This window comes from Mustela lutreola, chromosome 2 (genome assembly GCF_030435805.1).
Source record: "Mustela lutreola isolate mMusLut2 chromosome 2, mMusLut2.pri, whole genome shotgun sequence".
NCBI classification, from domain to species: domain Eukaryota; kingdom Metazoa; phylum Chordata; class Mammalia; order Carnivora; family Mustelidae; genus Mustela; species Mustela lutreola.
Genome location: NC_081291.1, coordinates 138,436,292 through 138,461,518, shown reverse-complemented (window position 1 = coordinate 138,461,518; position 25,227 = coordinate 138,436,292). Strand labels below are relative to the sequence as shown.

General features: G+C 41.4%; 1 protein-coding gene and 1 pseudogene across 1 annotated transcript in view; both read right to left on the bottom strand.

The window, feature by feature from the left end:
* Nucleotides 1-4,925, bottom strand: part of SPTSSB (serine palmitoyltransferase small subunit B) — a 32,158-nt gene extending 27,233 nt beyond the window's left edge. The window contains exon 1 of the mRNA XM_059163588.1: nt 4,410-4,925. The gene's annotated coding sequence lies outside the window, so the exon portion shown is untranslated. The remainder of the gene's footprint in view (nt 1-4,409) is intronic.
* A 5,357-nt stretch (nt 4,926-10,282) lies between these two features.
* Nucleotides 10,283-11,657, bottom strand: LOC131825885 (ras GTPase-activating protein-binding protein 1-like; annotated as a pseudogene).
* Between the last annotated feature and the right edge of the window lie 13,570 nt (nt 11,658-25,227).

The following is a 25,227-nucleotide window of genomic DNA, read 5'->3' as shown; positions in this document are numbered from 1 at the left end:
ATCTTGAGTTTTCCTGATGCAGGCAGACTTACTTGAATCCCTAAGGCTAAGGGTATGGTTTGGCTCAGTGTACTCGTTAACTATTTCTAGCAACAAGTTTAGCTGCTGCTTACCAGCCCCATGGAACTCAGAGACTCACTAACTTTATATCCTTATTTTTGGACAAAGCACTATCATCCAGTTCCCTGGTTCTTGGTACAAGATCAGGCAGTTTATGAGAACTCAGAACATAAAGATGACTAGAAGAATATATGAATTATTTGAGAGCTTCTCTTGTATTTGAGATGTCACATCACGGGAAATGCTTTCCAGCAGTGACATATCAGTTTATTCTGAAACCAGAGTGACTGTTCCAGCTCTTCCTGTCCCCGCAAGACTCCTACTTTGGGGGCCAATCTGGGGGAATGAAACTGGGCTAATCTGAGGGGCAAAGTTTGCTCTTGGTTGGGATTTAAGTAACCTCCTTCTCTCCCTCAGTGTGACGTCTTTCAACAACTGGCCTGAAGAACTGATAAAAGGACTAGAGTTATCTAGTAATGGGAGGAACAACCGGCCTCATTGGGCTTAAATTAATATAGCAAGTTGGTTAGTCCAAAAAGGTTGGGCATTTACAAGCCAATTCTCTATAAGACTACACTAGTGACATTTGACTACTTTCCTATATATATATATATATATATATTTTTTTTTTTTTTCTTTTTTTGAGAGAGAGAAAGAGAGTTCATGCCGGGGACAGGAGGGGTGGTATTGAGGGGGACAGAGGAAGAGAGAGAATGTTAAGCAGACTCCATGCCCAGCACAAGCCCAACTCAGGGCTTGATCTCACGACCCTGAGATCATGACCCTGAAATCATGACCTGAGCCGAAATCAAGAGTTGGGATCTTTCACTGACTGAGCCACATAGGTGGCCCTACATTTGACTTATTTCTAAACAGAGGAAAACTTGGGTGAGTGTGTAAACATGTGCAAATCACAGAGCTGTGTAATACCTGAGCCACTCTTGATTATTTCATATATTTCCGTGTGGTCCTTGGGAAAAAGCTTCATGTAGGGACACCTGGATGGTTCAGTCAGTTAGGCATATGCCTTTGGGTCAGATCAAGGTCCCTCGGTTCTGGGATTAAGTCCCGTGTCAGGCTCCTTGCTCGGCAGAGAGCATGCTTCTCCCTCTGCCTGCCGTTTGTCCTGCCTGTGTTCGCTCTCTCTCTCTCTCTCTCTTTCTCTCTGACAAATCAATAAATAAAATCTTAGAAAGCAAAAAAAAAAAAAAAAAAAAAAAAAAAAAAGCCCCATATAAGCCATTGGTTTAGTGGTATATGGGAATTCATGAACTCCCAAGTTCTAAATCCATCTGTGTTTTGAGTATCTTGGTCAATTTATTTTGAAAAACCAGCTTTATTGAGATATAATTTAGCCATTTAAAGTACACAGTTCAATGGTCTTTAGTATACACACAGTGATATAAACATCACCAGCCAATTTTAGACCATTTTCATCACCCCAATAAGACCCGTGTATCCTTTAGCAATCATTCCCCCATTCCTCCCCAACTCCGCTCTTTCTGTCTCTAGAAGTTTGCCTGTTATAGATCTGTTGTATACATGGAATCACATAGTATATGGTCCTCTCCCATTTAGCATAATCTGTTCAAGGTTCATCCATGCTGTAGCAAGTATCAGTACTTCATTCCTTTTTGTTGCTAAATACTATTCCATTTTTCTATTCTGTATCACATTTTATCAGTAAGTGACCATTTATCAGTAAGTGACCATTTGGATTGTTTTCACTTTTTGGCTATTATAAGTAATGCTGCTCTGAACCTTGATGTACCATTCATACATTCGTGTACGTGGAAGTACATTCTCATTCTCTTGGATATATAGCTAGAAGTGGGATGGCTGGGTTATGTGCTAACTCTGTGTTAAACTTTTGTTTTTCAAAGATGTATCTATTTATTTGAGAGAGAGAGAAAGAGGGAGAAAGAGAGAGTTTGTGTGAGCAGACGAAGGGGCAGAGGTAGAAGGAGAGAGTCTCAAGCAGACTCCTTGCTGAGCTTGAAGACTGATGGGCTCCTGAGATCATGATCTGAGCTGAAATCGAGTTGGATGCTTAACTGACTGAGCCATCCAGGTGCCCCTGCCCCAGTAACTCACCATTTTATATTCCTACCACCAATGTGTGATGGTCCCAATTACTCTACCTCCTTTCCAGCAAGTGTTAATTATCTGTCTTTTTTTTTATTATGGCCATTTTGGTTGGTGTGAAATGGTACCTTATGCTTTTGATTTTCATTTCTTTAATGACTACTAATAGTAAGTACCTTGTTTTTTCTTTTTTTTTTTTTTTTAAAGATTTTATTTATTTATTTGACAGAGAGAGATCACAAGTAGATGGAGAGAGAGACAGGCAGAGAGAGAGAAAGAGAGAGGGAAGCAGGCTCCCTGCTGAGCAGAGAGCCCGATATGGGACTGGATCCCAGGACCCTGAGATCGTGACCTGAGCCGAAGGCAGAGGCTTAACCCACTGAGCCACCCAGGTGCCCAGTAAGTACTTTTTCATGTGTTGATTGGCCATTTGTACATCTTCTTTGGAGCAATGTCTCTTTGATTCCCTTGCCCATTTTTGTATGGCTTATTTGTCTTTTAGATGTTGAATTTTTCTTCATATGCCTTAAGAATGGGGGTATTAGAAGAGCCTGAGACCTCTTGCCTGCTCATGCCTAGAAGAAAGCTTCTACAACACAAAGTGGGTGATAAGATGCCAGTAGCCTGCTTTTCCCAGGGATCTACCATAGCCCTAGACTGGGATCTAAGTTCAGAGGGAGCCCTGTGCTCTTGAGGGCAGCCACCTGGGATGGAGCACCATCTGCTAGCTGGAGGGCGACAGGGAAGTGGGTTGTGGTTGGAATGCCTCACACTCTTATTGTTCTTACTGAATTGCAGTAGTTTGTCTTGAATAAGGTTTTCTTCATTTGTTGTATTTCCTCAGAACAATTTCCAGAGACTAACTAGTTTATCTATAATTTTTGCCAGTGGTTGTTTTGCTACGAAAGTGGGTTCATGGAGCTCCTTACACAATCATTCTGGAAGTTGAGTTCCATTTGGATAATTTGTAATGCAAATGTTGCATCTTATATACTTGGTATATAAACTTATATACTTGGTAAAATAGCTTACGCTGACATAGTAAATAGAGACTTACGAAGGACAGTTTTTACAAAAGTAAATTTTGTAAATTTACAAACAGTGGATTAGGAAAACTGATTGTAGTTGAGGTCTGGTTAACTTTTCACTTTATATCCAGTCAAATTCTAGAATGCTCATGCATTTAGTTTGACAGACTATTCTTAATTTGTTATTAAGTGGCTGAATAGAAATATTTGAATATTGAAGGTGACAGTGCATTTCATATGAGAGCTTATTATTGCTCTAGTAATCTATGTACAAAGCCATCAAAGCCATTGAAAGTTATCAAAATGATGCCTGTTTTTGAAAGCATAGGAATAATTAAAATATGCATACTAAGTTACTAAAACCTCATTAGTTTTATGTATTGATCTAAAAAGTTCACAGGCAAAAATGACCATATATTTCTTAATTAATTCAAAAGAACGATCACACTACTATGTCTTTTAGAAAAACAACTTTCCCAATTTCCCTGATGAATTTATTTGTAGTTTTAGGGTTAAGATTTACATTTAACAATTCTTCAAATTCTTTATTGAATCTATGTTAATTGCCAACCAGTTGAATGTCACTTTAGTTGACACAGACATAGAACTTCTGCTCATATCTAAAACCCTCTGCTTTCCATTCCTCACATCTCCACTCCCATGGCAAAGTTAACTATTCCTTTCTCCTGGGGTTTAGAAGTCTGGTTACTTCTGAATGATCACGTAAGCATCTTTGAGAAAATACACACTGCTTAATAATCGCGAGAAAATGTTAAAATGGGAAGTTCTTCACTTTTTGGGTAGTTGTCTTGTGTGTATTATCGCCTAAAGTAGCTTTAGGAGCAAAAAGTATTATATAAGAACACAACACTAGAATATTTAAGAATGAAACCGAGCACCTCCCAAAGATATTTCCCTGAATAGTTACTGAACTACACAAAGATAAATACGAAAGTAATTCACAAAGTAATTTTCTCTTCTTTGGCTGGGAAAGTTTCGGTAATAAAGTTTGGTTTCTGTTGAGTGAAACCTCTTAGTTTCTAACTACGTTAGAAAGGCAACTCTGTTACTAAGACAAATGGAAAAACCCATTCAATTCTTAAAATTTTAATGCAGTTAAATAATAAACGGATAAATTGCATTAAAGCTAGAATTAATTTCTTCCCGGTAGAGACAGGAATTCTATCCTACTAAAGCTACTTCAGCGTTCAAGCATATATTTTGGAAGATGCTTACCTCCCGGTTGGGTTGGGTGTATCTCCCTGCGGCTTAGGTGAGCGCCCAAGCTTTGGCTCCTCCCCAGCTGCTGCGAGCTTCCCACTGCGCCGGGCGCCTCAGAGCCTCCTGGAGTTAGGTGTTCGGCCCCGCCCTCTGCACTATTGCTAAAACTCCAATTCTGCCAGACCGATTCCGGTGATTAATTATTGACAAAAGGAAAACACTCCCACGCAAACTTGTGTCCAACCGCACTGCTCCCAGCGATTTCTTCCAGAAGAGAATGCCGGCTGCACCACTCCCCTCCCCCCCTTGCTCTACGGTCCCAACTTCCCACACGCTGCCACTCTCTGTCCTGGGCGATCGGGCTCGTCCTCGGAGGAATGCAGCCCAGCGACTTCTACATTTTTAAATTTGGTTTTCTGCAGCTCGTTAGCACTTCTCCACGGACCAGCCTCTCAAGAGGGGGTGCTTTCCGGATGCAGGGGAAGCCAGGGCTCTGAAAGCAACGGAGGAGGCTAAGGCGTCGCTGTCACCTCCGGCTGCTGCAGTAAAACCCCGAGCCGCGGCGGGGATGGGGAGGAGGGGAGAGGGAAGTGTCCTCCCCCTCTCTTGGGCTGGGAGCCCCGACACTACCAGAGGGGCACGTCCTTTGGTAGTGGTGGTGGGGACGAGCAGATAAACGGGAGGCGCGAGGTGGGCGCTTCGGGGCTTTAGCCGGAGCCAGCGTTAACCCGACCAGGAGAAGCCTGCGCCCCGCATCCATCCATCTGCAGACTCGGGCAAGGGGGCGAAGCTCGGCGGATGCTGAGCAGGACTGCGGTGCGAAACTCGGAAGCAGGCTGCGAAGTGAGCCCAGGGCTCCGGGCCGGGGCGGCAGTCGGCCGAGCAGGCATCCCCCTGCATTTGTTTGTCAAAAATCGAAGAAAGTAAACCCATTGAGCGCCGGCAGCTAATTCTGCTGCCTTTGAACGCGCAGGAACGCCTCTCCCCGCCCCGCTCCCTCCATCCTGCCACCTTCCCTCCGCCCCTTGGCTGGGAGGTTAATCGTTGAAAAACTGGGCTCCCCCCGGGGAAGCAGATGGCAGGATCGTGCCCGGGGAACTTGTGTGTGCTCACTCACAAGTGAAGAGAGTTAATTCGGGCCCGGACTGCGGCAGGAACGCAAACTGGGGAACGCGAGCTGGGAGGCGGCTCGGCGGCGCAGACGCGCGCGGCGCGGGCTCCAGCGGATCCGGGGCCGGCGTGCCCAGCGCTCGCGCTCCGCTCTCAGCGATCTTCCCGAGGAGGCGCGGGACCGCGAAGAGCATCTTCCCTGGAAGCCCGCATCCAGAACCCCAGCGATTCCCTTCCCTCCCGAGGTCAAGGTGCTTAGGTTTAACGCGGCGGCTGCGGGCTGCGAGCGCAGAGGCCCGGCATCTCCGCCACCGAGCCTCGGCCCCAGCCCCGGGGGCGTCGGGGGCCCAGAGCCTCTTCCGATTAAGGAGCGTTTGGGCCACAACTGCCAGTCAACCCCCACCGCCGAGGGAGGAGGCACTGCACATGCTCGGCCAGGGCTGGTCGTGCGGAAGCGCGAATTTGAGCTACGGGCAGGTTTCGGCTCTTTTGCCCAACACTCTTCCAGCAGGTTCTAAGCCGCGGGTGCCACGAAGAGGAAGACTTCCGTCATTGCGAGGGATGTTCTGCACGCAGGAGGGACTGCGTCCCCAAAGGAAGCTGGCGGTGGTTGGGGGTCAGGGAAGGGACCCTCCAGGAACTGAAGCCGGTACTGGCCAGATTTTACATCCTTATGTTTTCCTTCCCTGGGACTGTATCTAAATACTGGCAACCACTGCTAGTATTTTTTATTTCATTATCACTTTGTGTTGTTTCACATCCTTATCTCGCTGCTTCTCCTGACAAACCTTGTAATTTCGGCAGAGCAAGTAGGACCACACCATTGAGGTGTGGAAATAGATGAGGAAATAGAAAACCTGAAAAGCGACTCGCCCAGGGTCGCCAAGCCCGTTGTGCGGCAGGGCCAGTACCATTGCACTCGTGTTTTAGGTCTCACTCCTCATGATCTAGTTTCCTTACTAGATCTTGACAATGGCCAGGTGATTGTACATTTGTGGAAGTACAGAAACAGGCCTCACTTCTCCCTGCCCAAGTTTTGTGAAACGGGTAGAAGACCTCGCACTTACTTCAGCTGGAGGTGGGGAGAAACTGGTACATTTGGCAGATGCATCCAGACTATTAAAAAAGATCTTGAATGATTTATGTGTAATATAACCACACACAGATAAAAGATATGTGGGTTTTTTCATTCCCAGTGGAAAATAGTTGTTTTTTCTATCTAAACAAAGAAGAAACTTAACTAGATCATAAAAATAAAGATCACATTTTTTTAAAAAGATTTTATTTATTTGTTTGACAGAGAGAGATCACAAGTAGGCAGAGAGGCAGGCAGAGAGAGAGAGAGGAGGAAGCAGGCTCCCTGCTGAGCAGAGAGCCCGATGTGGGACTCAATCCCAGGAACCTGAGATCATGACCTGAGCCGAAGGCAGCGGCTTAACCCACTGAGCCACCCAGGCACCCCAAAGATCACATTTTTAAAAGATAGTGATCAGATGGGCCACATCATCTATTGAAGCACAATGAGGATAAAATTAATCAAAACAATTAAAAAGAAAATTGCAAAAGAATTATATTAACTAGTAAAGACTAAAGCAGAAATTAATGAAATAGAAAAGTAAAAATCCAGGAGAATTGATCTATAAAACCAACCAAACAAACAAACTTATTCACTGAAAAAAAAAATCAAGGAACAAAGACACAAGTAACATTGGGAAGGAAAGATGGTATATAACCACAGAAAAGAGGGATTTTTTTTTTCAAGTCGCAAATGATGTTCTTTCTCCATGAAGAGGATTCTCCCTTTCTGCTAACTACAAATGGTGAGATAAGAAATAGTTAAGACACATCACAGCTTATAGAAAGGGGAATAAGTTTTAAAGAGCCAGGCATAATTGTTTAGAATACAATAGTATGAGAATTCGAAGTAATGATAATGATATCAACTGAACATTTTGAACAGGGCCTTTTGTTGTCATTATCATAAAGCAGCTGTTGAATGCCTAAAGAACACATGCTTGCCAGAGTAGAAATCTTTTAGAAGTAGTAAAAGTTAAAAGTAATAAAAGAGTATATTTCCTTAGGTAACCTGGAAGGTTTGGGGACAAATACTGGAAGGGAATGGGATCACTTTGTCAAGTACGAGGTTGTGTGGAATGTATCTGGAGTTCAGCATACCAGAAAGGAGAGAAGTTGTGAGAATCCACTTGGAATAGCCAGCTGTCAGTTACCAGATCTGGTATGCGTCTGCTGAGAATCGTCTTACTCCTACGGGAGCAAAATGAACAGTGTGAAATGTGAGTTTTCTCAAGCTTCCAAACTTAACCAGAATGGCACGATAGTAAAAGTTATGGACTTTGGGACAAAATACACCTGGGTTTAAATCCCAGTTTTCTACCAACAAACTATAGTCTAAGACAAATTCTCTTGTATCTCTATACCTTAATTTTCTCATCTGTGAAGTGGGAATAATACTGACATCATTGGGTTCTTCTGAAGGCTCAAATGAACCACCGTTTACAAAGCACTCATATAGTTCATCTCCCTCCCCCTCTTTTCCCTTCCTTCCTCCGTTCTGCCTTCTCTAAATACCCATCATTCAGGAACTTCTCTTCTGCATTTTGACATTTCTTCTATTTTGTTAGTGGAGCTCTGTGTTCCTCCCCTTTCTTTCAGTGACTCAGCCACCTTCTTCATGACTCTTTAGCATTCAGAAATCCAAGCATCATGACTGAGCACCTTTGGAATACTTTAGAAAGACCCTCCTGAATTGAAAATTAACTCAGCCCCTCTCTTATAAAGTGCATGGCAAAAGCAGGATTGCCCACCTGCCCTTCTGTCTTTCCTTCCCCTCCTCCCTTCTTTCCTTCATTTTTAATACATTTCTGAAGTTCTTATGGGGCTATGCTCTAGTAGCATGAGTGATGTTGCTCCAAGTCACTGATTCCAGTTTCACAGATATGCAGATGCTTAGGCTGAAGTCTCTCATGGGAGGACCTAACCCTTAAACAGTTGTGTCTGAATATTAGGATAAAGATCATACTAATAACCAGAGTCAGTAGTTCTAGAAATTGGAAAAGCAGTAATATTTCATTAAGGAACTAATGTTAACTAATTGTTAACAAACATGAGATGTATTGTAATATGCACAATTCTTGCCTTTGAAAGGATACTTCTTAGCAATAAAGAGCCCCCCCAAAGAAGAATACAGAAATCCCCAGAGCCGCTATAAGACTAGTTTAACAAAAGACTCTCAGGAGCATCTATTATTCTAAAGCAGCCTCAAACACTGTCTTTACACACACTATCCAGTGTGTGTCTACAGCTATTTGGACAAGACAAAGAAGACAATGGAAAGCCAATGAAACCAAGAGAAAAGAATAAAGTCCCAACTAACTCTATTAGCAATCTCTCTCTTTATCAACACTTATTCTCTTATGTATATTTTATTTTCAGGAGGAGAGAATGTAAGAAACCCAGTAAGAGGAGTATTTAATAGCAAAACCAGAAATTTGAGATAAATTTTATTGACTTCTTTCTGGTTTACTTTCATAATGTGCAGATTAACTCTTATTTTTAACATTAAAAAATTTTTTTTTCAAAGATTTACTTATTTATTTGAGGCAGAGAGAATAAGCCAGCTTGAGGGGGGTGGTTTGTGGGGGTAGGCGTTGGTGGGGAGCAGAGGGAGAGGGAAAAGGGGAGGAGGGACAGAGAGAGAGGGATAAACAGATGCCCTGCTGAGTGTGGAGCTTGACTGGGGACTGGAGCCTGAGGCAGGGCTCCAGGCGGGGCTTAATCCTAGGACCCTGAGATCATGACAGGAGCCAAAGGCAGATGTTTAACTGACTGAGCCATTTAGGCACCCCCTTAAACTTTGTTTTTATTTATTTTTAAAATTTTATTTATTTAATTTTTTAGCCTTAAAAATTTTTTGTTCTTTAAACAACTGCCAAGGCTGGAATCAAAGATAAATAGAAGACACAACAGTTTTGCTGTGGTTTGTGTTATTTGGGTTTTGGGGTTTCTCTTTTGTTTTTGGGGTATTTTTTTCTTACGAATACAAATTAAACATGAAACAAAACTATTTCAAAAGACATCTAAATTAGTTGCATCCTAGACATTTAAAACCTATCCCACAATTTAAATGGTAAAAACAGTAGACTTATAATTGTTCTGTGATCACATATCAAAAGAAAAAAAATTCTAATACCTTTTACTCAGTTTTTAACCATACCAGCAAGAATCAAAACTGCCAATTTTTCCAATGACAATTTCTACACACCAGAAGGTAGTCATGACTCTCAAAGAAGAAACGATTTGGATTTTTCCTGCCTTCAAAATGTTTATCAAATCTCGTGTTTCTCACAGGCTTTTGAAACACATAGAAAATAAGAACTATTCCAATGAATGAAACTTACCAAATGTCAGAAATAAGCAAGACACATTCCTTTGGGGAAACGGCTTAAAAAAAAAAAAGAATTCAGTCTGTATATGCAAAAGTAAAGCAAGGAAATTCAGTCTTTTTCTCTTCTTTAAAAATTTAAATCTTTTCCGAAAATATCATTCCCCAAAACTGGAAGTGAAGGACTAAAAGGTCAGGAGAGGGAAGGGCGGGAGAGGGAGCACACATCATTAACACAAAAAGTAAAATTGTATAAACTTAAGCAATTTTTCACAGCCGGGGGTCAAACTCCAGGATAGCACATGCTGGTGTAAGAAATTCACCATTCTGCAGGAGCTAGATTTGTAGTGCTGCTTGAAGATCAGTGAAGAGCAATTCACTGCCTTGCAGCAATTCTCCTTCCCACTCCAGATCCTGGCTTCTGCACCAGGGAGGGCTGCTCATTCCACCACCCAGCCCACCTCGAGGGCCACCGGCGGTTATCTCCACCACCCCCTTCCCGGGCAGCTTGGGTCTTCTTCTCTTCCACATTCAGACGGATCTCACCTCTGAACATGAAGGGCCTGTTGCCAAGGACCTTCTGAACAGGCTCAGAATCATCAAACACAACAAAACCCAAACTGGGTAATTTCCCGCCACAGTTAATGGGTAGCTCCACCATGTTCCCATAACGTTGAAAAAAATCTTTAAGCTCCAATTTGTCTATTTCATCTGGCAGATTGCCAGTGAAAAGTTGGTGACCATCAGGGTGTCTCATAATTCTTTGGGGTTCAACATCACCTTGCTCACCAGCCTCATGGATTGGTATAGATCTCCTCTAGGGAGGAATTTTTATTCATCATTCTCCCACTTTTTGATCCCTCTGACGCCTCTGTGTTGGAATCTGGGATTCAGGCTTAGACTCTGGACGAGGCTGTGAAGCTGGTAGTTTAACAACATGAGATGATACCCCAGTAATTGGAACAGCTCCACTGGGTGAAATGTTCTTCCTGGTTACAGATCCCCAAGAAAATGTCCTCAAGTTTTCCTGTACTATCTGAGGTATTTCTGTAGGTGTTGGGAAGAACTCTTCTGAGCATCCTTGGGAACAATTTTTTCTAGTGCTGGCTCAGATTTTTCCTCTTGGATTTCAGACACAGGTTCTTGCTCTGGTTCTTGTTCTGGTTCAGGTTCAGGATATGGCTCTTGTTCAGCCACAGGTTTCTCTAACTGTTCTTCTAAGTCATTGTTGGCAGTCTGATCATAGAAAGTTCCAGAATCATCAGGTACCACCTCAGATGTCTGCTGCCTTTCTTCAGATTCCTCTACCTCTTCCTCAGATTCCTCCTGAGGCTCATTTACAAAACCATCAATGACCTCATTTTGGTATCTGAAGATATCATTGTGAACATAGAACTTATTTACGACAGAGCCCTCAGGAGCAAGGACAAACATCTGCATTAAGTCTGGTTGTTCTTAGAGAGCAACCACATCACCTGGACCACTACACCATCAGTTAGTTGGCATGAGCTTCAACATGGCGAATCTTAGTGCAGCAACTGGTAAAGTTTGTGACATCACTTTCCTATGGATCGCTTTCTGTCCATAGACTGCATCTACTGGCTTTCCACTTGGATCCGATCCCCCATGGACATAAGAAGAGTTCGTCCCATAAAATCTGTATGGCATGACTAGGGCCTGGTTCAGCAGCATGTAATACTGTCTCACAAATTCCTGCCTGACCAGCGGGGACTAGGCTTCTCCATAACCATGGCTCTGGTCAATTCAACCTGCATGGGAGAGAAACAAGCTTTGCTCCACAGCACAGCAGAAGGCAAAATCTCCTCACGAACTGAGTTCACACCTTAACCCTTATTTTTAAAAAACATTATTAGATTAGCACTACTTATTTTTATGATGACATAAAATACTCTTGGTCCCCAGAGTAGAACTCTTTGTAACACTGAGAATTCTAAAGGTCTATTAAGCTGATGTGTGCTAGTCTTTACTGAGTCACCCACTAGCTTTGCAGCAATTCTGCACCTTTGGCTAAGCCAGCTAACATCTCCAGAACCATATCATGGTATAGGTATTTGCATAAATTACTGGAATATATTAATTTACTAAAAGAACCCATCTCAGTGTCCTTCTGGCTAGTATAAGGAACCTCATTAGTAATTTTTTATTTATCATTGTTTTCTCCAAATAAGTGGTAATTCTGTTTTTCTGTTAAATAGAAAACATCCCCCTCCACCAGTTACATTGTTATAAAGAGGCACCTGATACTCTCCATTACTATCAGTTGTTATGTTTCAGTTTACCTCTATCAACATAGAATTTTATTTTCTTTATGAACTAGAACTGTAAGGTTGAAAACAAGGTCTAGCTCGGAAAGTTGTATGGCTTGGGTCTTTGAGCATTATGTCAAACTTCAAAAGAATAATAATAATAACATGGATAAAGATAATAATAATGTTGATATAACTATAATTTATTCAACTATTACTACCAAGGTTTCCATACATTATCTCTTTGTCTTGTCACTAGTAGGCAGGGTGGGAGCTATTATCTCATTTTTATAGATAGGAAACCAAGAATCAGAGAGGTTGTAACTCTTCTAAAGTGACACAACTTTAAGAGCTGGATGTCAAAACCTGTCATTTGCCCAAGACTCTGTTGGCTCACTGTAAACAATCTTCCCATGACTTTTCATATATCACTTTTCTCAAAGAAGGTGGCTGTGTTGTCCTGGTTAAGAGAACGGATATAGGAGCCAGACTTCCCATAACTAAATCCATGACCACTTAAGTAAGTTTAACTTACTTAAACTTCTCCAAAATCTCAATTTCCTCATCTGCCACAAAGGATTAAATTAAGTTACTTAATTAATATACAAAAAAGCACTCAGAAGTGTGCCGGGCACTGAGGAAATGTCTCATAGTGTTCTTTACTATTCTTTTGACAGTTCAATGAGATTATAGTGCATATAAAGCAGTTAGCCAAGTATCTGACCCTTAGAAAATGCCTAATACATCTCTTTTGCTTATTAAAATCTTTTATATCATATATAGCTTTAAGCTAGTCTTTTAGGAAAATAATTGGTGACAACTTCCTCTTCCTTCCCCCCAGCCCCCCTTTTACCCCCCTATCTTCTCCCCTTCCTCCCATTTTGTAACAACTGTGACTTACTCAACAGTGTTTTCTATGAACCACCTTTTCAGGGAAACCCATTGTTTAGCCTACTATTTCAGACCAACATTAAACATTTATACTTTAATTCTATATCACACATTCAGATACAGAACTCTTCACTTCCTCATCTGTTTAAAAGACTTTTACTGAAACAACAGTTGAGAAAAAAAATAAGATAAAATAACTCCGGTTTTAAAAGTTGAAATTAGCTTAAACATAACGGCTTCCAATTTTATGAGAAATTGATTGATTCATCAGTTAAGGATAATAATTCATCAGTTAAGGATAACAATGACAGAACTCTCAGTGTGCCTGGGTGGCTCAGTTGGTTAAACATCTCCCTTTGGTTCAGGTCATGATCCCAGGGTCCTGGGATCAAGCCCCACATTGGGTTCCTTGCTCAGTGAGGACCCGCTTCTCCCTCTCCCTCTGCTACTGCCCACGCCCCCGACTTGTGTTCTCTCACTCTCACTCTCTCTCAAATAAATAAATAAAATCTTAAAAAAAATAATGACAGAACTCTCAATGTCTGAAATACAGATTTGTCTAAAGAGGCTGTATTAGGGTTCTCCAGAGAAATAGATCCAATTATGGAGAGAGAGTGAGAGCAAAAGAGAAAGGGGAGGTGCAGCAGGAGGGAGGGGGACAATTTGTAAAGAATTAGCTCACTTTAGTAAGGAGGTTGACAAGTCTCAAGATCTGTAGTTGTCAAGCTGGAGACCTAGGAGAGCCGATGATGGAAATTCCAATCCAAAAGATGGCAGACCCCACGCTCAAAAAGAGTTGATTTGGGGGGCACCTGGCTGGCTCAGTTGGTAGAGTGTGGGATTCTTGACCTCAGGATCATGAGTTCAAGCCCCCCTGTTGGGTGTGGAGCCTATTTATTTTAAAATAAAATAAATAAATAAATAAAAAAGAATTCATTTTTCAATTCGAGTCCAAGGTTAGGGCAACGGTGGGAGTGAGAGAATAGAAAGTAACTGCTAATGAGTATAGAATTTCTTTTTGGGACCATAAAAATATTCTGGAATTAGATAATGATGATGGTTGCACAAGTCTATGAACATACTAAAAATCACTGAACTGTATTTTATAAACGAGCAAGTTGTATGGTATGTGAACTTTATCTCCATAATGCTGCTTTTAAAAAATGATAGGTAAAAGCATGTGACAGCCATTTAAAAAATAAAATGTTGGAGATCAATATCAGTTTTGTTTGCTATTTGTGGTGAGACTGTTTTCATTTACACAGGCGTGTTGTGACCTGCCTGATTTTAAGAAGTCTAGTCTTGCTGGGAAGAATTTCTTAGGTGATTACTCTGTGGTTTGTGAGATGCTTCACCAATTTCCCCCGATGCCTCCCATTAAGCTATCATATAAATTTAAAATACAGGTCACTAGGTCATTAGATCAAATGTTAAAGACTGAGACAGACTGCCCAAAGAAGGACCCTGGCTACTTTCCATTTGCCATTGTGTTTCCATGAGATTCTTTGCCTGTTGTTTATTACTCTTGACATCTGGTTTTTCTTGTTGCTTTATTTTCTTATTTCTTATTTTTACTCTGGGTTTGTTTGTTCTTTTTATCCTGAACAGCCACCTGACCCAAAATTTATATTTGATTGTAATTAAAATAACACCTTTACAACGAATATCAAATTCTCCACAGAAAAATGCCACAATGCTAGAGCAGCTATGAATTTTCATAGTACATAAAAGAGAGAGGAAGATGTTTTGTTGAAGATGGGTGACAATTCACTTAGTGGGGAATGGGCAATGATGGGGCTGGAGTTCTCCTTTTCTCATTACACAGCTATTAATTATAGCTGAGGAGTCTTACTCCAACTAATTAAGGATAAGAAAATAAGTCAGAGAAGACTGTTGCTAAATCAAAAGCCCTAAAAAAAAAAAAAAAAAATGTCAGTGAATGCCTTAGAAAAGAAAGGCAAAGTAAGTTTGTTCTGGGCAAAGATTTGGTTACATGTCAAAATCCAAAGTAAAATGGTTGAATCATTCGAAAATTTTGGCCACTCTGATGATAAGTGTTATGTGTCAACTTGACGGGGCCAAAGGTTCCCCAGAAATGTGTCCCAACAGTATTCTGAATGTGTCCTTGAGAGTGTTTCTACTTGAAATTAATATTACAATCTGTCGACTGAGTAAAGCAGATTTTCCTCCCCAAAGTGGCTGGGCCTCATCTAGTAAGTTAAAGACCCAAAGAGAACAAAAATGCTAAATAAGAGGTAACTCCTCCTGTCTGACTTACTACAAGAAAGTTAACTAATGGGTAATATATGGAGGTTAAGAAAGTTAATTGGCATGGCTGAAGATAGTCTGTGTCAAACATAAAATGAGGCCACGATTCAACATTTCCCACTAGTATTGTATTAATTCTGAAAGCTTTTAAACCCAGAAGCACATGGAGAAGATTGGGGGGAAAAGGAGGGTGGCACTACATGATTTTTATTGAATTACATTTAAAAATGCATATTGTCATATCATCTAGCTCCTTTAGAGCTAAAAGCAGGGTTTCACTCAGATGATATATTTCTTTTTTGAGCTTCTAAATTAGAAAAGTGAGAAAAGGCTTATAGTTATCTCCATGTCACATTTCAGTGACTCATTGATGTGAAAATACAAGACTCTTGACTTAATAGAAGTTAAAGTCTGACTACCAGAGATGGAGTTAAACATAGAGCAAACCTTCTAGACTCTCTTTTCTATTTGTGTTTCAGAGGTATACCGGTCTCTCTTTTACAGGTTGACCCCTCCTAGAAAGTTGTGTCTCCTCATGCTTTAGACCTGTGCACCCAATTAAGCATTCAGTTGAGCAGCTAAGAGGAGGGCATGATGAGATAAAACAGGTATTAAGTTAAGTTACTGCAACTAAATGGGTGATGGATATTAAGGAGGACACTTGTGATAAGCACTGAATGTTACATGGAAGTATTGAATCACTAAATTCTACTCTTGAAACTAACTTTAAACTATGTGTTAACTAACTGGGATTTCAACAAAAACTTGGAACAAAAAATTAAAATTAATAATAAAAAAATAAATTACTGCAACTGAAAGGAGAGCAGGTTATTTAGCATTCACAGAGAACACGTACAAACCAGGAAGACATTTTCAAGGTGAGGCAACCAAATGAACCAAGAGGAGAGAGCTAGACCTGGTTAGATATTATTGATCACACAACTCTCATCAGAAAGTGGGGTGCTAAGCATCTGCCTTGGTGGAGGTCATGATCTCAGGATCCTGGGATGAAGCCCCATGGGGGGGCTCCCTGCTCAGTGGGGAGCCCACTTTTCCTCTCCCTCTGCCACTTTCCCCACTCATGTTCTCTCTGTTTTTCTGTCTCTGTCTCTCTCAAATAAATTTAAAAAAGAAAGAAAGAGAGGGGAAAGGAGGTCTACTGAGAGTTTTGATGGAAGAAACAGGAGATGCATTAAGAGAAATGCCTGTCAGGGGCACCTGGGTGGCTCAGTTTGTTAGATGTCCAACTCTTGATCTTGGCTCAAGTTTTGATCTCATGGTCATAGTTCGAGCCCAGTGTTGGGTTCTGTGCTGGGGGTAGAGCCTACATAAAATAAATATGTAAGTGAGTAAGTAAGTAAATAAATAAGAGCAATGACTGTCAACAAGGGTATGAGACAAGGTGGCCTAGGAGGAATCACCACGATTGACTGAGCTTGAGGAATGACGATGGCACTGGACCCAAGATGAAGAAATTTTCAATTGTAAATGGTTAAAAAATAAATGAGGAAGTATTCCTCAAGGAAGCCAGGTTAAAATCTGTGATTTCTTCTTTGCAGGAAAATGTAGGTAGAGGGATAGGGGGCTTCTGAGATGGGAGTGAAACACAAAAGAACTTGCAGATGAAGATGCCAGTGGAACTGCTCTTGGCCACATTGTTATTATCTTATCAGTTGTTTGAGAATCTAACCAATGAAATAAAGGAAAGGGCAATATTTTAATGAATACCATGAACTAGACCCTGGGTCTATGTGGGTATAACATTTTTAATGCCACTATATTCAAATTATTTTAGAGGTCCATAAAATTCATGCTTTTGCTGAGACATAGGCTTGAACTCTGAATTTGAGGTTAGAATGAGAGAGCAAGTGCCTTAGAGAGGAAGTGACCTAGCTAGGGAGTAAGAGGTAATCTTTAAAAAGCTGTTTTGTTTTATTTTGTTTTCACTTTTAACTTGCCATCAGCTCTGGTAAAAACCCAGTAGGAGGTAACATGAATATTTATGGTAAAATACCTGCATTCCCTGAATTTTATTTCACATTACCCCAATATTTTATTACCTAAATAATGGAGGGGTTTTCTTGAGGAAATCAAGCAGTTCCACATTTCTATTTAGACATTTCTTAGATATAGCAAATCGTAGGAAGACGAAGCTTTTGTCATAAAGCTGCACTTCCACACTAATATCCAAGTTTAATTGAGGAGAATATTAAAGAAAAACTGGAAGAGTTTATTTTTTCATCTTAGGTTCAAGGAGGCTTATGGTTTCTTAAAAAGAAACAAATCATATTACTGTTGTTTTTCAGGAAAGCTGAGTAATAGATTTTTGAGTAATAGAATAATTGGTTTTGAGAAATCGAGTCCCTAGGAATTCTCCTCCAACTATTGTGTGAATAATAGACGATCAATTCCAGGTTATAAGGGTCAAGTTATTTCTACTGCAGTCGCTGTTTGGATGGGGCACAATTTTGTGGAGGGTTTACTCAGAATCTCTTTGACAGGTCTTTGGAAACTATGAACTCAAACTTAAGTCCTTCTAAGAACTAAGGATATTTCAAGTCCCAGGAGAAGAGAGCCAGACTCAGGCTCATTGGTCTTAGCAACCAAAGATCTGATTTTAAGGAACTGTGAGTTTGGACCCAGGGTAGAACCCAGCAGTAGCTCGGAAGCTGCAAGGAATCTTGGAGCACAGATTTCTGGTACTTGATGTTCATAAGCTGGACAAGTTATTTTAGTCAGCAATATATCAACATTGGTGTCCTCCCTTTTGAGGCATTTGGCTCAGAGACTGTTTCTTAAGTTTAGAAGCTGCAGGGGCAAGAAGATACTATCCTTTCTGCCAGAAGCCTTTTCTCCCCCCAGGCATTTGAGGAATAAATAAATGAATAAATGCTAAAGCCTTCCTTCTGATTTTGAAATCAATAATAGCAAAGAAAGAAGCAATTAAGAGGTAGATCAATACTTGAAACAAAATGAGCACTAGGAATTTCCCTGTACTTTTGAAAAATATCTTATATTAGGACAAACTGTTTTTCTCTTAAAAAAATTTTTTTTTTCTGTTTCAGGTTTTCATTCTTTACATCGAAACAATGTAATAGTTTGAGTCACTGTATCTCAGAGATGGTACATTTTATTTGCCCCAAGTCTTCTCTACTGGAATTTTTCTTTTATCAAGACTTTTATTTTTTGTTTTTAATTCAGTGATTGGCTTTGCAAGAGGTCAGGCATTCCTAGACCCATACCCTCCTGCGGTGTGTACTCCTCCAGATCTGCAGAAATCATGCTTTTCCCAATTTCATCTTAAAATTATCTTTCACGGAGGCGTAGAACATGGTTTTCTGGATTTAGCAGATTTCAAGACAATTTTAGTAATTATAAACCTTGAAGTTTTAAATAAGAGTGGAGCTCATTAAAAAAAAAAAAAGCTGAGGCATTCTTAAGGGAGAACTATAAAAATTTCTAATCAAGGACTATGAAATTGAAGACTTCAATCCTATAGTATGGCCACTAGAAGGCGGGGAGAGGGAGAGAGGACAATGATGATGGGGTGTTGGAAAGGTGAGGGGGTTGCACACAGACAGTTCTCCCCTAGAATGAAAAGAGAATGAAGGGTGGCTCAGCTAGGGAGATTGACAGAGAATGAGAGACGGGAGGAAGGGTGTAGTGATAGATGCACTCTGGAGACAGGGCTTTTTTTTTTTTTTTTTTTTTTACCATCCTAATAAATAATACCCTTGTATTTGAGCCCTCCTTTACTTAGGGGAGGTTTTTGACCTTCTGTGCCTCTTGCAAAGGACAGGATCACTATCCTCCCTGTATCCCTCCCTGTATCCTTTTAAAGGTATCACTTGCAGCCCTTTTGGTTGACTTTTTGTTGTTGTTCAAGAGGAAATAATCAATGTCCTTTGAAATGCCTGTCCTCTCCATGATACCAAATAGCATTCCTGACCTGACTGGGAAATAGCTTTCCTACTCTTAATTACTAAAGCTAATGTTTCTTTTCGCCAAGGCTAGTCATTTAACACATGGAAGGTGTTAGAAATTTACTTTTCAACTTAGCTGTTGGATCATTTGAATTTGACACAAAAGTTGCCTGACTGGCTTGAAGCTGGTTTCAGTGTGCATTTGGATATGCAGATTACTTGGGCTGAAAGTTAGCTGCCTATTGATGGGATGAGTAAGATGATGTTGTAAAAGGAGTTTCTCATTGCCTTGCACAGAGCAGATACTCAGTGGTTTATTAGTTGTCTTACTTCCTTAATAGTGAAGTTTATGAAAGATTTTTTAAAAGATTTTATTTATTTATTTGAGAAAGAGAGCGAGAGCATGAGTAGGGGGAAGGGCAGAGGAAGAGGGAGAAGCAGAGGGAGAGGGAGAGGGAGAAGCAAAGTCCCCGCCAGCAGGGAGCCCAATGCAGAACTTGATGCCAGGACCACAGGATCATGACCTGAGCCAAAGACAGATACTTAATGGACTGAGCCACTCAGGCACCCCTGAAGGATTTATTTTATAAAAAGCAATCGTATCATGTGAATAGGTCAGGGATCCAGGTAAAGTTACTCTGCAAATTACTCTGGTAGGTCTGCCTTCACCTTTTTGAAGGCTGTCATATTTACATCTCCTAAAAATATTGTAGGAGAGTTTCTTGCACCATCGACTGATGGTGTAAGAGTGGGTTAGCGTTAAGTACAGCCATCTTAGCTTGGGCAGCTATTCAGCCCAAGGGCTGAACTTTCCCCTACTCCACTTTAGTTCCAGAGGACCCCCACCCTGCTTTAGTAACAGGAAAACCTAACCCTGGAAACACTTCCAAGAAAGTACCTAACCCTGTAACCAGCCCGGCAACAGCTAATCAGCCTACGGCAGAAAAGTCTGAAACTTCTTCTTCTCCTCCCCGTCGCACCAAGCCTCTTGTAATGACTCATAAAAACCCCTGCCTTAACTAGCCTCCAGGTCCGAGTCCCTACTCTGCTTGTCGGGTATACTTGAGCCCAAGCTTAAGCTTGTCAAATAAACCTCACTGTGTGACTTGCATTATCGAGAGTGTTCTCTGTCTAATTAAGGGTGGTCGACTCCGTACCCTAACAATGGGAAGAGAAGCCAAAAGATTTCTAAGGCCCCTTTCATATCTAGGATGTGGTGAATTGTAACAAACTGAGGTGTGTGTGCATGAGGGGGGTTTCTTCAAAATGACCACAGAAAAACACAGAAACTTTCTTAAAAAATGCTGCTTGACTATATAACTATAGTGAGATCTAATGAGCCTGCAGGTGTGGGTTATGTCTATTGCACTCTTGACCCTTGCTCATCTTTTATTATTTTGTGCAAAGAAAGTCCAGAGACGAATGGAAAAGCATTATGGAGCTTTACTGATCTCTGCTGCTGACTGTGAACTGGAGCTAGAGACTTGTTAAGCTAAATGAGCTCAACTGAGACTCAGGCCGCCCATGTTTATGGAGAACGGGCACATCAGCTGCTGGGTCTGCAGGGTGTTTTGTTTTGTTTTGTTTTTCTGACCAGGTGCAAACATTGTCCCAGACAGTTTGGAGATGGGCTTTTTTTGCTGTTTCTGAACAAAATTAAAGTGTGCCTTCTTATTGCTGGTAAATGAAATTGTAACTTCTTGCTTTGCGGGAGTGGGTAGTGTTTTTTTTTTTTTTTTTTTTTAAGATTTTATTTATTTATTTGAGAGAGAGAGAGAGAGAGAGCATGAGAAGGGGGAGGGTCAGAGGGAGAAGCAGACTCCCTGCCAAGCAAGGAGATGGATGGGGGACTCTATCCCGAGACTCCAGGATCATGATCTGAGCCTAGGCAGCCACCCAACCAACTGAGCCACTAAGGTGCCCTGAGTGGGTAGTTAATTTCACCTCCTTGCCCCCTGTGGTTGCAGATATTTAAACAGAGGCTTCTTAGCAATAAATATTATAGGGCAGTTGTTCTCCATGTGTGGTCTTCAGGCCAGCAGCACTCACCTCACCTGGGTACTTGTTAGAACTTGCCCTTGCTCCAGGTGGTTGTGTGCCCGCTAACATCTGGGAGCCCTGTGAAAGGAGTAGGAGCCTGAGCTCAGTAATTCTCTAGGAGGAGGAAGAAGAAGGAGAGTATCAGAAACACCTGGGTTTCTTGTCTTGCTTCCTTTTCTAACACGCTTCCTTCTCCCTTATGGCACAGTGAGCTATTCCTTGAGAGTCTGAACACATCTTTTGGAGGTGTTGCGATGATCCATTAGGTAGGTAAATGAAATTCTACAAGATGGTCAGTTTTGATGAGCTTTTTAGGATACTTGTTAGTGAAGATTTGTTAAATTCTGTTGTTGTTGCGTCTGCTGCAGAAGTACTGATCGCCCCACCTAGTCTTATGAGTTGGACAGAAATAGGAGGAGATATGCAATTGTTTTGCAATCTCGGACTAACTTCTGGTTGCAGATTGTTCCTAGGAAACTTGAAAAGTTTTCTACTCTTTTCCAAAATGAGAGATTTAACCTACTCTGTTATGCCTCGCACTTTGGGTTTCTCGGAGGTGAGCCACCCCTTACCTGGCATTGACAAGAGATAATGCAAGGACTGGAATGCTCGTGTGGCTTCTGCCCTACCAACCTGGGCACAAATCCTGGCTCTGCTGCTTGCTACATATGTGACCTTGGAAAAGTTCTTTTATTTCTCATGGCCAGTTTTTTCATTTGTAAAATCAAGGTACTAATAATATCTACCTCTTACTGAATTTTAAGCATTTAGTGAATTAATACATGGTGAATTCCTGACACATAATAAATGTACAGTAAATATTAGCTATCACTGTTATGATGTTCTGTAACGATATAAAATTACCTACAACTGTGAAGATAACTAATTAGAAGGTGAGACCGGATCTCTCCATATCTACCAGGGTAGAGTGAAGAAGCAATGGAGTTAGACACGCTAAGTTTGACTTCTTGTTTCGTATGGTAGGTCAAGTAACTTAGCCACTCCTGAGCCTCTGTTTTCTTAGCTGTGAATTGGAGATAATGCTGTTTGCTTTGCAGGGCTGTTGTGAGCAGAAACATTTTGAAAGAGGCTGGTATATTCAATACAAGTGGCTATTATTCTTTTATTGCTGCTTGCTATCTTGGCTACATCTTAAATGGCAACTTCCCTTTCTTATGGAAATCTAGGAGTCTGATTTAGAGGAAATGCGCAGACGCTGTGGAATGGCCCATATGCCACTTTGCTATTAGAATATGAATCATTATCTCTAAACTTAGTGTTCCTCTACTTGTCTGCTATTTGCTTTTCTCAGAACTCCCTATGTTCGGATCCAATCACAAACGTTGGCTATTAAAAGAAGGCAACTTCGGTTAAGTGGATTTTTGGTGGGAGCCACCCGAAGACACTTGTATGAGGTTGTCGGACCAAGAAGTGATGGAAGGAGGACCGTGGCCTTTTACATTTGTACACAGCTCTTCTATTTACAAAGGTTTTACATGTTATCGCCCTTTTTATTGAGGCACAGTTTACTTATGGTGAAATGCATAGGTCTTTTTTTTTTAAAGATTTTATTAATTTTTTTTTTTTTTTTTTTTTTTAAAGATTTTATTTATTTATTTATTTATTTGACAGAGAGAGATCACAAGGAGGTAGAAAGGCAGGCAGAGAGAGAGAGGAGGAAGAAACAGGCTCCCTGCCGAGCAGAGAGCCCGATGTGGGACTCGATCCCAGGACCCTGAGATCATGACCTGAGCCTAAGGCAGCGGCTTAACCCACTGAGCCACCCAGGCGCCCAGATTTTATTAATTTATTTGACAGACAGAGATCACAAGTAGGCAGAGAGGAAGGCAGAGAGAGAGAGAGGAGGAAGCAGGCTCCCCGCTGAGCAGAGAGCCTGATGCGGGGCTCGATGATCCCAGGACCCTGGGATCATGACCTGAGCTGAAGGCAGAAGCTTTAACCCACTGAGCCACCCAGGCGCCCCTGAAATGCATAGGTCTTAAATGTGTGTTCTATCGGTCTTAACAAATGCATGCACTTCTATCAAGGCACAGAACATTTCTATCACCTCAGGAAGTCTCCTCATTACCCTTCTCAGTCAATTCCTCCCACCCCAACCCCATGCAACCACTCTCCTGATATCTATCATCAATGCTTAGCTTTTCTTGCTAGGAAACTTCATGTAAATTGGATCTTTGCAGTCTTTTGTGTCTCTTTTCCCTTCATGTAATGCCTTTGAGAGTCATTTGTGTTGTTGCCTGTATCAGTGATTTGTTCCTTTTTGTTAATGAGTAATACTCTATTGTGTGGGTACCCACAGTTTGTTTATCTGATTCCTTGGTGAGGGACACCTGGGCTATTTCCATTACTTGTTTTGATTCCTGGCGTAATGCTGTTGGATCAGCAGAAGTTTCTACTGTCTCCATTTTCTGGGTTAGGAAGCTGGGGCTCCGAGGAAGTGGGGCAATGTCTTTTCACTTTCACTGCCAGCAAGTGATGATTCCAGGCAGACAACCTGGTCTGGTCCCAGGGCCTCTCCCTCCCATTTTCTAAAACCAGTCAGCCTTGATTTTCCCCTGACACATATTTGGTGGAGAAAGACTCACACATCCTAATTCAGGAATTCAGCCCAGTCTGGAGTAGTCGTTGGCCAAGCCCTAGTTTCTTAGGGGTGGTAAATGGATTTCTGAGGCTGGCCCAAGGGTTGAACCAGAGCAGAGGGTCTAGATGGGTTAGATTACAGATCTTTAGACGTCCTGGAGATGCTTGAGCAGCCTTGTCTTTCATGGTACAAAAGGGAAGTAGGACGGACACAGAATGGAACAGACCTCTGTTTTCTTCCAGCTCTGCCAGGCACTTGCTGCGAGAGCTCACCCAACTCTGTCTCCCTGAGTCTGTTTCCATCTGTAAGGAGTCAGTTTAAGGCTTTTCTCTTTGGTCCTGATGAAGAAGTTCCTGACAAAAGACCTGCCCTTTGTGTGCTCTGGGTGGGCTGAAGGGAGCATTACAATGTGCTGTTGACCTTCTGTGGGATTTGCACTGTGTGGAAGAGCTAATCCTCCCTTTTATCTTGGGAGACAGTAATTCATTATTTATAGACTCTGAACAGAGGCAAGAAAGTTTACTTGTCAGTGAGGGCCTCACAAAAATAAATCAGAGGAGGGGCACAAAGGGACTCACTTGCTTTAAGAGGGCTGGGAGAAGGCATGAAGCTAAATGTGTCCTTTGAAGATACTCTTGTCATCCCTTGTCAGCAAAAATGCAAACCTCTTCAAGAGGATGCCCCTTGTTCAGGATGCTGATGAGACCTCATGCTTAAAGAAGAGAAACAGGAAAAACAAAAAGAGAAAGCATTTTATATCAGGCTTCCATCACCCCATTCCTGCCATGTTACGGATTTAGTAATGTCTCCGGTTTCAGTTTTTCTACCTGTAAAAGAAGAATAGCACTCTTGGTCACACACTTTGGGATTTGATGTGAAATTTGAGTTCAGTTTTCTAATAATTTACAGGCATGCAAAGATTTTGGTTAAAAAAAAAAAAAGTTCTTACGTCGGTACTCTGTAACATAAGGTTCAGTGTGCTTCCAAAATCCCTTAAACAATCTATAAGATTGCTATGTGGATGACTTCATAGTAGGATACATTAAAATTAGCAAAAAGGGGGATGAGTCTTAGAAGAAACTACAGGTGGAGATTAGCTTGGTCAGTAAGAGCTTCTAAGGGAATTTTCAAACAACTCATGACATGACTGAGCTTTTCTGAACCATGATTGAAAACAGCTGAGCTCCACAGGTACCTGAAACCCTGCAGAACAGCCCTGCTTCAAGGCAATTTCCTTTCCTGGGTCCCTCAGCCTTCCTAGGGGAAGGACAGACTTGTAAGGACTCTGCGCTTGTGGCCGGGGAGGCAAAACAATCCTACTGTCTGGAAA